The sequence below is a fragment of the Scyliorhinus canicula genome, chromosome 6 (assembly GCF_902713615.1).
Source record: "Scyliorhinus canicula chromosome 6, sScyCan1.1, whole genome shotgun sequence".
NCBI lineage: Eukaryota > Metazoa > Chordata > Chondrichthyes > Carcharhiniformes > Scyliorhinidae > Scyliorhinus > Scyliorhinus canicula.
This window is the reverse complement of record NC_052151.1, coordinates 192,868,385-192,881,646: the sequence shown is the minus strand read 5'-3', so window position 1 is coordinate 192,881,646 and position 13,262 is coordinate 192,868,385.

The following is a 13,262-nucleotide window of genomic DNA, read 5'->3' as shown; positions in this document are numbered from 1 at the left end:
TGTGTGACCCCTTCTCCTTCAAGAGAGAGAGGGCAGAATGTCAGTGACAGTATGTCAATATGTTTGAATGATATGCCTGTAAGAGCTGAATAGCTGGAGGTCTGTGGAGGCTGTGGGAAGCATGAGAGTGGCAGCAGTGGTCAGTGTGTGTTTGTGTAGGTGACGTACATAATTAGGATGTTTGATGGGGTGGGGGGGGGGTCCTGAGTGTCAGGGAATGCTGATGGGTGAATGATGGAGTTGCAGCATATTGAGCAATGTGGGAGGTGTGGCGGGCGAGAGACAAGCAGAGGCATTCACTAACCTTGACCACCCGACTGAGGTTAGTGATCATTTTGCAGCATTGCTGCCAGGTTCATGGTGGGACATTCTGAGGAATCACTGTCCTCCCCCTCTTGCTCCCATTCCCTCAGAGGGCTTCTGGCCGAGTCGCAGGAACCGTAGCCTCCTCACTGGTTTTGATATCTCAACACTGGGTATCTGGAACAGCATCACAAAAGCCGAAAGCCCTTCTCCTTCCTCTGTCCCTGTGTTATTGCTCTCCCCACCACCACCCGCCCCCGCATGACAAAAAACGATTATACAGCCTTTAATTGAAAACCATTGACACCTGTTTTCATTGACGGTTCTGTAACTATTGGAGGAGACTCAGATTGCTCTTGTTTTTCAATAAAAGAGAAATGTTGAGCACATTGTGCCCCAGGGCAAGGTCAACTGAACTATTAGATTAATATGTGGTCTATCATTACCCCTGAGTGGATGAGGTCAACCTCATTAGAAATCAGAGAGATGAACAACTCGAGCCTTTGCCTCACTCAAATGTATGTTTAATGATCTGTGAAATCCAAATTGAATGTGGGAAGTTGGCTGGAACTGAAAATGCGTTTTGATATCATCAATGGCCAAGCTCAGTTAACACTTATTGTTACTTCTGGGGACACTGTTGAGGAGCTAACTATTTGCATTAGGCTTTATCTGTAATGTGTCTCCCTTAAAGGGTGTAACAATGGCATTGCTGCAGCAATATATCAGCAACTCAGCGATGCATGGTGAAGTAGAAATATCTAATGGACAAGTTGTACCTCGCCACTGTTTGCCACACCAAAGTAACAGCAGAAATTGTTGCATTTGCAATTGAACTTGTCAATGGCTGGAAAATAATAGCATGAAGAATCCATTCAGTAATTTATATATTTACTCACACGCAACCTCTCTGGCCCAGAAAAGGAACAAATGGCACTGTGGCATTTCATTTATGTAGGTATTAAATGGTTGTGCGAGATTATCAAAATTTAAAATTTGAGAAATGTTTTATTACTTTTCCTTTCTGTCCCTTTTTTTCTCCCCCTCTTCTTTCAATCTTTCTTTCATTCTCTTTATTTCCCTTCCGGTATTGTATTATGACCAGTTTAGAAGGGGTGATTGGTCTCCACTCTTTGCTCCACTCCTGGGTTGGTTATGTTTTCTTCCTGGACTAAACCCCCAAGGTTTTGATAATTTTTAAAAAAAGTCGATAAAGTTTGACATTCAAGACACTTACCTGGAGAATAGAGGCACAAGATACCCTGGGTTTTGAACAAACTAAACTAAACTTCACTATGCAAGATCATTAAGACAAAACATCTACCCTAAAGTCTAGCATTCAGGGTTAACATGAATTACATGTGAATTAACAGGTAAATTATGGTTGAACACATACTGAACAATAAGTGCCTAATGTGACCAAGACAGATTCCATGGATTTCTCAGCAACCCAACCAGATATCAATAAATACTGTGACCCAACCAGTCTCATTGAAACTCCATCTCCCTCAAGGGGGACTCCAAGATTTTCACTTTCAAGATCAAACAAAGGCACACAAACTCAGACAGTCTCAACAACGGCACACCTTGCTCCAGTTTCATCTCCCTGAGACTCCGTTCTCTGGATTTCTGAGTCTTCTCTCCAACCTCTACTTACTGGCACAACTTCAGCGGCTTTTTAGCTCGCTAGCTTTATTGGGCTGGCAATGCCCCTGGATTACACCAGGCTCCAATCTCTCCAGTAACACCAAGCTATTAATGACACTGAGTTTCTTCTGATGAACCCCAACCCTTTCCAGAAGGGAGCCAGTGACCAAGGTCTTGAGTTTGGAAGATACAGTCAAAGGAGCCTTGGTGAGTTGCTGGTCTTAACCGACTTTCACTGAAATGGACAGGTATCCACTTGTTTAACAAAATGCAACTGGATGGCTGGAGATTATAGCTCGGAATCAGTTGCTACTCCTATTTGCATTGTTAGTTTCTACTGAATCAACTTGAATCTTACAGACAAACTGAATCTTACAGGCAAACAGGAACCAGTTGGAATTAAGCGGTGATAGTTGACATGTAGCTGCTTCAGTGATTCTGTGAACTGGAAACTCTGGCCGCAATTCTCCATTCCTGAGGCTGTGTCCCGCGCTAACAGCAAATCTGTGGGTGATTCATGAAGGGAAAATTGGAGTGAACCCCTCTGGTACCGGTGAGGGGCTAGCACCGGCGCTGTGTGGAACATCTGTGGATCGCACGGAAAACAGCCAAGAATTGCCGGGTCCTGGGCTGTGCATGTGCAGGGCTAATGCGCTCCATCAGTCGTGCCGGAATACAGCCAGCGGCATGGATCCAAATGAGTGTGCGGCGATAGACACTGTCTGCAGCCGGGACGCTAGGTTCCTGAATGCAGGGACCACAAGTGGCCTGCACCATCGGGAACTCGGCCCATCGGGAGCAGAGCATCGCGAGTTCGCCAGCTGATAATGCGCCAACGGCTTTACGACTCTACAAGGCGCGCATCCCAATGACACCGATTTCAGGGGGTGGAGAATTGTGAACTGGCATCAAATTGGCGCCTGCCCCGAATCCAGCATCGGACGCTGTTCTCCACCCGAACGCCAATCCCAATGTCTGCATTGGGCTACAGAAAATTCCGCCCTCTATCTGTTGAAGCCAAATGGATTGCCTTGAGTCAAAAGACAACACACATTATTTTATCTGAGTCAAAAACAAGGGGCGGGATTCTCCCAGCCCTGGGCCGGGCCGGAGAATCCCCGCGAATGGGCCACGCCGCCCCGTCGCCGGCACGCAATTCTCCACCAAGCGGAGAATCGGCACCATTAAGGCCGGCGTGGTTGGCACGGCGCCGGTAACACGCCGCTCCGTGCTGCCAGCCTGCCGATTCTCCGGCCCGGATGGGCTGAGCGGCCATAAGAAAAGAGCTGAGTCCCGCCGGCACCGTTCTAACCTACTCTGGGCCAGCGGGACCAGGGCATGGAAGGGTCGGGTGGTGGCCTGTGGGAGGGAGGGGAGTTCAACCCCGGGGGGGGGCTCCATTGTGGCCTGGCCCACGATCGGGGCCCACCGATCAGCAGGTCGGCCTCTGCGGCTGGGGGCCTCCTTTCCTATGCGCCGGCCCCTGTAGTTCTGCGTCATGTTGCATTGGGGTCTGCGCGTTGGAGGAGGCCAATGCGCATTTGCGCGTTGGACACCGGCGCCACTGCGCACGTCCTCGTTGGCGTCGGCGCAACTGTGCATGCGGATCCCGCAGCACACAGTTCATGGCGGGATCAGCAGCTGGAGCAGCGCAAACTGCCCAGCGCCGTGCTGGCCCACTTTAAGGGGGTTTACGACGGTGTGGACACTCTGCCGCCGGATTGGTGAAGCCCACCCCAGGGTACATGAGAGATGCAGCCAGGATGGCGAGTGAAATGTAAGGGTGGCTCCCATTTAGGCTGAGAACAGTACACTATATAAACAGGAATTAGTGACTCAATGTACAATATGATGTGAAAACAACCATGTTTATTGGACAAATAGTAAACAATTATTAATGCTTAAAATATGAAAGGAAGGAAAGAAAAGATCACTTTGTGTACGTACATGTATGCGGGGTAGGGGAATGTCTGATGATTGTCGGGGATGGGGTGGGAGGAGCATGAGCTCCCGACATTCTGTGTGATGGGGGCGTGGGCCCGTTACGTTGCAGCGTTGAATGGGGTACCCTTTAAAACTGGCATCCCAATCGCTGTGAAGTCGGTTGCTGGCTCTATCAGGCCACGCCTGCCAAAGTGATAGCGTAAACCACACCCACTAATTATTTTTATTTAAAAAGGCTCATTATCTGGAGAGAAAAATGGTCTGTGCAACTGGGGAATGCATGCCACTTTTCAGGCTGAGCCTGGCACTTTGCCAAATTCTGGTCAGACTCCGCCCTCTATTACTAATGCTAACCCCAAATTGGTAATTTCAAGACAACTTCCCAAAATTGTTAAATTCCTCTCAGTCCGTACATCATGTCTTGCACAAAGGGTTGACACTCCAGTCAGTCACTCTGTCGATGGCCCTTCCTCCCATATCCTTCAGTGGTCGACTAACACGCTCTGGCTGCAGCCCTGAATGTCGGAGGCTGTGCCACGTCAAGTCCAATTCTTGGCTCCATTCCAGTTATTTGAGGCTTCTCTTCAGACTTTCTGAAAAACAAGGATCTAGTAAACATGAGCCCTTATCAAATTCTCCTCACAGGCACTATGAGACTTTGCAGACCAGTAATATTCAAGTTTTTCATGCCTTTATAAATGTTTTCAAGATAAAGATAGATAGCTTTTTGAAGAATAAAGGGATTAAGGGTTATGGTGTTCGGGCCGGAAAGTGGAGCTGAGTCCACAAAAGATCAGCCATGATCTCATTGAATGGCGGAGCAGGCTCGAGGGGGCCAGATGGCCTACTCCTGCTCCTAGTTCTTATGTTCTTATGTTTTTTTTTGATGGTGTCTCTCACTTGACATCTGTCATGTTACACTGTCCCTCAATCAAACACCATCTCTTGATTCCACACCATCGCTCAGGCATTTCAAAGTGGGGGTCACGACCCGCGGGTGGGTCGCAGGCGGGTGTCAGAAGCGTCGCAGAGCCAGTCATCGTGGCGTTCCCAACCGCGGGAATTCACGTGCAGCAACCGCAGCAGTCGGATTTAACATTGACTGCTGCGAGCAGCTTTGAAAATGGTGGTGGCAACTAGCTAAAAAAATGTGGGCACACTGCGCGTGCGTATCCGCTCATCAGTATTGCATGCCGCCCAGGAGTATTGGGACCTGAACCCGGGGTCAAAGTGCAATGGCAGCATGGCGGCGGCTGACTGTGTGGTGATCACCGATGATGAACAAGGTCTGTTTGGCATTCCGAAACATTACTGTAATGACCTGGAGAGAGCATATATTCCTCATGGTTTAATCATGGGCAGAACTGAACGTTGGGCAAGGGATAGAATGAATGCGGCCTCACGGCGCTGAGGTCCCAGGTTCGATCCCGGCTCTGGGTCACTGTCCGTGTGGAGTTTGCACATTCTCCCCGTGTTTGCGTGGGTTTCGCCCCCACAACCCAAAAATGTGCAAGCTAGGTGGATTGGCCACTCTAAATTGCCCCTTAATTGGAAAAATGATTGGGTACACTAAATTTATAAAAAAAAAAGGGATAGAATGAAAGCCATGGGAAATCATCACATCGTTGCCCTCTGTGTACTGAAGGGTGGCTCAATGTTTTTTGCTGACCTTTTAGATTATATTAATGCATTGAATCGAAACAGTGACCAGTCAATCCCAATGACAGTGGACTTCATCCGCTTGAAGATTTACTGTAATGATCAGTCAACAGGGGAGCAACTTGGTGCAGTGGTTAGCACTGGGACTGTGGCGCTGAGGACTCGGGTTTGAATCCTGGCTCTGGGTCACTGCCCGTGTGGAGTTTGCACATTCTCCCCATGTCTGCGTGGATTGGCCAGGCTAAATTGCCCCTTAATTGGAAAAGAAAAATAATTGGCTACTCTAAAAAAAATTTTAAAAACAGGGCAGCTACTCAGAGTTTACGAACTGAGGTACGAAATCCACGCTCTCCTCCTGTGAACCTGATTGGTGTGAGATCATGAGGATCAAGCAGGCTCACCTCTCACATTAAAGGTAAGAGAAAATGGTGGGTCGTGAATATCAGCCAGCGTGGATCACGAAGGTCGGTTGGTGTGGGTCGCGACGTTCGGCAGGTGTGGGTCGCGAAGGTCGTTCGGCGTGGGTCGCGAAGGTCGACCGGCATGGGGCGCGAAGTTCGACCGGCGTGGGTCGCGAAGTTCGACAGGTGTGGGTCATGAAGGTCGACCGGCATGGGTCCCGAAGGTTGGCCTGTTGGTAAAAATGGGTTCCCGGAAAAAAAGTTTGAAAAACACTGCCATGGCTCACATCCCCCATCCCCCACGTAATGTGCAATGTTAGGTTACATATTGTCCTGGCTTGTAGTTCAAAGGTCTTCAAATGTGGTAAGAAAAATGACTGCTGCTAAACAACAACAACTTTTATTTCAGTAAACCTATGATGTATAGGAAATAGAAGCTGTGATTGGCCAGGATGAGAAACAAAGTCTTGGAATAACAAGTCTACGATTAATAGTATCATTCCTTGGGCAGGATAGTGGTGCAGTGGGTTAGCCCTGCTGCCTCACGGCGCCGAGGTCCGAAGTTCAATCCCGGCTCTGGGCCACTCTCCGTGTGGAGTTTCCACATTCCCCCCCGTGTTTGCATGGGTTTCGCCCCCACAACCCAAAGATGTGCAGGGTAGATGGATTGGCCTCGATAAATTGCCCCTTAATTTGAAAAAATGAATTGGGTGCTCTAAATTTATTTTTTTTAAATTAGTATCATTCCTGATTACTGCCGATTAATTATTTGACTGATTCAAAGAAACCACACTACAAAGTAACTTTAAATATTTAATATTGGCTTAATGCAGGTTCTTTTAAAATCTTTTAAGAACAAAGCAGAAATAAAAATACAAAACTGCAATAGAAGTAAAATGGCTGCAGGCCTCATTCCTGGAGAAGTAACGAGGGGCTTGGCGATTTGGAGGTGAACAGCAAGGCGCGGGTTGGAAGCATCGCGTACAGGGGAGCAAGAGTGAGGCAGTGAACACCGCAGAGCAGCCAGTGAGAATGGCCTGAGTAACGGCCATAAGGGAGTGACATGGCCCACACGAGTAGGGGAGAGAGACTAGAACAGTATGAGGTCCTATCCGAACCCCTTTTGATAGGCTAACCTTAGCAAAAATTGCTTGCTGATTGGCTGGGGCAATGGTCAATCAGCAGCATAGAAGTTCCCCATCACCCCCTGGCCTTTCCAGCTAGGCATGTCCAGCCCCAACCTCATCATAGAATTTACAGTGCAGAAGGAGGCCATTCGGCCCATCGAGTCTGCACCGGCTCTTGGAAAGAGCACCCTACCCAAGGCCAACACCTCCACCCTATCACCGTAACCCAGTAACCCCACCCAACACTAAGGGCAATTTTGGACACTAAGGGCAATTTATCATGGCCAATCCACCTAACCTGCACATCTTTGGACTATGGGAGGAAACCGGAGCACCAGGAGGAAACCCACGCACACACGGGGAGGATGTGCAGACTGCGCACAGACAGTGACCCAAGCCGGAATTGAACCTGGGACCCTGGAGCTGCGAAGCAATTGTGCTATCCACAATGCTACCGTGCTGCCCCCACAATGCTACTGTGCTGCCCCCACTATGCTACCGTGCTGCCCCACAATGCTACCGTGCTGCCCTCACAATGCTACCGTGCTGCCCCCACAATGCTACCGTGCTGTCCTCACAATGCTACCGTGCTGCCCCCACACTGCTACCGTGCTGCCCTCATGGGTGGAGGGTGAGAATTTAAAAAAAATTAATTGAGCCAATGGGGTAAGAGATATACATATGGAGAAAAATTTTATAATAGTTTGGGCGGTGTGATGGCACAGTGGTTAGCACGGTATTATAACCTGCCTGCTTACCATTGGCTGGGGACTAATGACAATCCCACAATCCTGTGGGAGTATGAGCTTCCTCAATGAGGGGGGCGGAGAAATCATTAGCAGGTCCCTGCATAAATAGAGCTGGCCAGTTTGGAACCAGAGAGAGAGAGGAGTTTGGCAGCAAGAGAAGTTGCTGTTGCTGTTGCTGTTGCTGTTGCTGTTGCTGTTGCTGTTGCTGTTGCTGTTGCTGTTGCTGTTGCTGTTGCTGTTGCTGTTGCTGTTGCTGTTGCTGTTGCTGTTGCTGTTGCTGTTGCTGTTGCTGTTGCTGTTGCTGTTGCTGTTGCTGTTGCTGTTGCTGTTGCTGTTGCTGTTGCTGTTGCTGTTGCATATATGTTAATTTGTAAATAAATGTTATTTCTTTGTATCCTGAAAACTCGTGCTGGATTCTTCGTGGCCCTCACAAAACACGGCTACCTCACAGTGTCAGGGACCCGAGTTCGATTCCGGCCTTGGCTGACTGTGGAGTTTGTACGTAATCCATGTCTGCCTGGGTTTCCTCCCACAGTCCAAAGATGTGCCGTTTAGGTGGATTGGCCAGGCTAAATTGCTCTTAGTGTTTAGGTGGGGTTACTGGGATAGGGTAGGGGAGTGGGCCTAGGTAGGGTGCTCTTTAAGTGGGTCGGTGCAGACTCAATGGGTCAAATGGTCTCCTTCTGCACAGTAGGGATTCTATGATTCACTGAATTTGACAGTCTACTGGGGACAGGTCTCAGGTTATGGAGATGTTTAAGTTAGGATTCAGATAACATTTCTGTGCTTAGTATTTTTTTTGCTTAATTCAACGCCTGAGAAACTGGAATGATTTATTTTCTAATGAAGGTCAAGTGACCTGAAATATTTCTCTTCCCACAGGAAGAGTTTTTACAGCATTTTTTTGCTTCTTATTTCCGAATCCCAGCATCCGCACCTTGCTTTAAATTATTTAAATAACATCAACTTGTAAATGCATGACAGAGGACATCAAAAATGTTGACCACTTATCTTTCATGAGTCTAGGTGTATGATATTTGGATCCCATCAAATGGCAAATCAGTGGACGACACGTGGGAAGCAGAGAAATTGGATTTCAAGCTAAGCTCAAATCCTCAAGCTCGCAGATCTATTTCAAAATTTTGAGGAAACTTTAGCTTTCTGCCAAAAGGGGTGGGCAGATATGTCAATCTTCGCCTATCCAATAACTGCTTGAAAGTTCCTAAACTGTCCAACTCCACTACCATAGCTGGGAGTGCGTTCCTCTGACATCCCTCCCATATCTTCCACCTTTATAGTTATGCCCCACTGTAACAGCTACATTCACCAGAGGAAAAAGTCACTGACCGTCCACTCTATCTACCCCTGTCATCATTAAGTCACCTCTCATCCTCCCTTTTCTCCAATTAAAAAACAGTAAGAAGTTTACTGAAATTTACCGAAATTCACTAGACTCTGGGGTGGTCCCGGTGGATTGGAAATTAGCAAACGTGACGCCACTGTTTAAAAAAGGAGGTAGGCAGAAAGCAGGAAATTATAGGCCAGTGAGTTTAACTTCGGTAATAGGGAAGATGCTGGAATCTATCATCAAGGAAGAAATTGCGAGGCATCTGGATAGAAATTGTCCCATTGGGCAGACGCAGCATGGGTTCGTTAAAGGCAGGTCATGCCTAACTAATTTAGTGGAATTTTTTGAGGACATTACCAGTGCAGTAGATAACGGGGAGCCGATGGATGTGGTATATCTGGATTTCCAGAAAGCCTTTGACAAGGTGCCACACAAAAGGTTGCTGCATAAGATAAAGATGCATGGCATTAAGGGTAAAGTAGTAGCATGGATAGAGGATTGGTTAATTAATAGAAAGCAAAGAGTTGGGATAAATGGGTGTTTCTCTGGTTGGCAATCAGTAGCTAGTGGTGTCCCTCAGGGATCCGTCTTGGGCCCACAATTGTTCACAATTTACATTGATGATTTGGAGTTGGGGACCAAGGGCAATGTGTCCAAGTTTGCAGATGACACTAAGATGAGTGGTAAAGCGAAAAGTGCAGAGGATACTGGAAGTCTGCAGAGGGATTTGGATAGGTTAAGTGAATGGGCTCGGGTCTGGCAGATGGAATACAATGTTGACAAATGTGAGGTTATCCATTTTGGTAGGAATAACAGCAAACGGGATTATTATTTAAACAATAAAATATTAAAGCATACCGCTGTTCAGAGAGACTTGGGTGTGCTAGTGCATGAGTCACAGAAGGTTGGTTTACAAGTGCAACAGGTGATTAAGAAGGCAAATGGAATTTTGTCCTTCATTGCTAGAGGGATGGAGTTTAAGACTAGGGAGGTTATGTTGCAATTGTATAAGGTGTTAGTGCGGCCACACCTGGAGTATTGTGTTCAGTTTTGGTCTCCTTACTTGAGAAAGGACGTACTGGCACTGGAGGGTGTGCAGAGGAGATTCACTAGGTTAATCCCAGAGCTGAAGGGGTTGGATTATGAGGAGAGGTTGAGTAGACTGGGACTGTACTCGTTGGAATTTAGAAGGATGAGGGGGGATCTTATAGAAACATTTAAAATTATGAAGGGAATAGATAGGATAGATGCGGGCAGGTTGTTTCCACTGGCGGGTGACAGCAGAACTAGGGGGCATAGCCTCAAAATAAGGGGAAGTAGATTTAGGACTGAGTTTAGGAGGAACTTCTTCACCCAAAGGGTTGTGAATCTATGGAATTCCTTGCCCAGTGAAGCAGTTGAGGCTCCTTCATTACATGTTTTTAAGGTAAAGATAGATAGTTTTTTGAAGAATAAAGGGATTAAGGGTTATGGTGTTCAGGCCGGAAAGTGGAGCTGAGTCCACAAAAGATCAGCCATGATCTAATTGAATGGCGGAGCAGGCTCGAGGGGCCAGATGGCCTACTCCTGCTCCTAGTTCTTATGTTCTTATGTTCTAAGTCTTACAACACCAGGTTAAAGTCCAACAGGTTTGTTTCAAACACAAGCTTTCGGAGCACTGCTCCTTCCTCGGGTGAATGGCGAGGTATGTTCCAGAAACATCTATATAAACAAAGTCAGAGATGCCAGACAATGCTTGGAATATGAGCATTTGCGGGTAATCAAATCATTACAGATCCAGAGATAGGGGGTAATCCCAGGTTAAAGAGGTGTGAATTGTCTCAAACCAGGACAGTTGGTAGGATTTTGCAAGTCCAGGCCAGATGGTGGGGGGTGAATGTAATGCGACGTGAATCCAAGATCCCGGTTGAGGCCGCACTCATGCATGCGGAACTTAGCCTTGGATCCAGACCTTTTGAGCACCCTACGTGCTCTCATCCCACGTAATCCCCGCATTGGCGATCTCTACTGCCTGCCGAAAATACACAAGGCCAACACACCAGGCCGTCCTATCGTTTCAGGCAATGGGACCCTGTGTGAGAACCTCTCTGGCCACATTGAGGGCATCCTGAAACCCATCGTACAAGGTACACCCAGCTTCTGGCGCGACACAGTGGACTTCCTACAGAAACTCAGCACCCATGGACCAGTTGAACCAGGAACATTCCTCGTCACAATGGATGTCTCGGCACTCTACACCAGCACTCCATGACGACGGCATTTCTGCAACAGCCTCAGTCGTCAACACCGACAACTGCCAATCTCCAGATGCAATTCTGCAACTCATCCGCTTCATTCTAGATCACAACGTCTTCACCTTCGACAACAAATTCTTCATCCAGACGCACGGAACAGCCATGGGGACAAAGTTCGCACCTCAATAAGCCAACATCTTCATGCACAAGTTTGAACAAGACTTCCTCACCGCACAGGACCTTCAATTGACGTTATACACCAGATACATCGATGATATTTTTTTCCTTTGGACCCACGGCGAAGAATCACTGAAACAACTACATGATGAGATCAATAAGTTCCATCCCACCATCAGACTCACCATGGACTACTCTCCAAATTCAGTTGCATTCTTGGACACATTCACCTCCATCAAGGATGGTCACCTCAGCACTTCGCTTTACCGCAAGCCCACAGATAACCTCACGGTGCTCCATTTCTCCAGCTTCCACCCGAAACACATTAAAGAAGCCATCCCCTATGGAAAAGCCCTCTGTATACACAGGATCTGCTCAGATGAGGAGGAGCGTAACAGACACCTACAGATGCTGAAAGATGCCCTCGTACGAACGGGATATGGCGCTCGACTCATCGATCAACAGTTCCAACGCATCACAGCAAACAACCGCACCGACCTCCTCAGAAGACAAACACGGGACACAACTGACAGAGTATCCTTCGTCGTCCAGTACTTTCCTGGGGCGGAGAAACTACGACATCTTCTTTGCAGCCTTCAACACATCATCAATAAAGATGAAGATCTTGCCAAGGTCATCCCCACACCCCCACTACTTGCCTTCAAACAACCGCGCAATCTCAAACAAACCATTGTTTGCAGCAAATTACCCAGCCTTCAGAATAGCGACCATAACACCACACAACCCTGCCAGGGCAATCTCTGCAAGACATGCCAGATCATCGACATGGATACCACCATTACACGTGGAACCACCACCCACCAGGTACGCGGCACATACTCGTGCGACTCAACCAATGTAGTCTACCTCATACGCTGCAGGAAAGGATGTCCCGAAGCGAGGCCATGCAGACACTGCGGCAACGAATGAACGGGCATTGTGCAACAATCCCCAGGCAGGAATGTTCCCTTCCAGTCGAGGAACACTTCAGCAGTCAAGGGCATTCAGCCTCTGATCTCCGGGTAAGCGTTCTCCAAGGCGGTCTTCAGGACATGCGACAACGCAGAATTTCCGAGCAAAATCTTATAGCTAAGTTCCGCCGTTCCAGAGGTGGTTTAAACCTCGGCGGCGGGAGAAGGCCTCCCAGTGGCGGGACTTCGGCCCATCCGAGCCGGAGATTTGAGGTAAGTTTAAAAAAAAAAATGAAATCCCGCCGGCGCCAGCTGTTTTCACAGGCTGCCGGCGGGATTTGCACAACGCCGGTTTATGACCGGCGGGAGAATTGAAAAACCTGCGGGAGCGGAAATAACGCCGCTTCCCGCCTATTCTCCGACCCTGCGTAGGGTCGGAGAATTTCGCCCTTTGTCTGTATAAATGTTCCTGGAATATACCTCGCCATTCACCTGAGGAAGGAGCAGTGCTCCGAAAGCTCGTGTTTGAAACAAACCTGTTGGACTTTAACCTGGTGTTGTAAGACTTCTTACTGTGCTCACCCCAGTCCAACGCGGCATCCCCACATCATGGCTTCCAATGAGAAAAGCCCTATCTCCCTCAACCTTTCCTCATAAGACCTACCCTCCAATCCAGGCAGCATCCTGAAAAATCGCCTTTGCACCCTTTCCAATGCTTCCACATCCTTCTTATAATGAGGTGACCAGAACTGCACACAATAC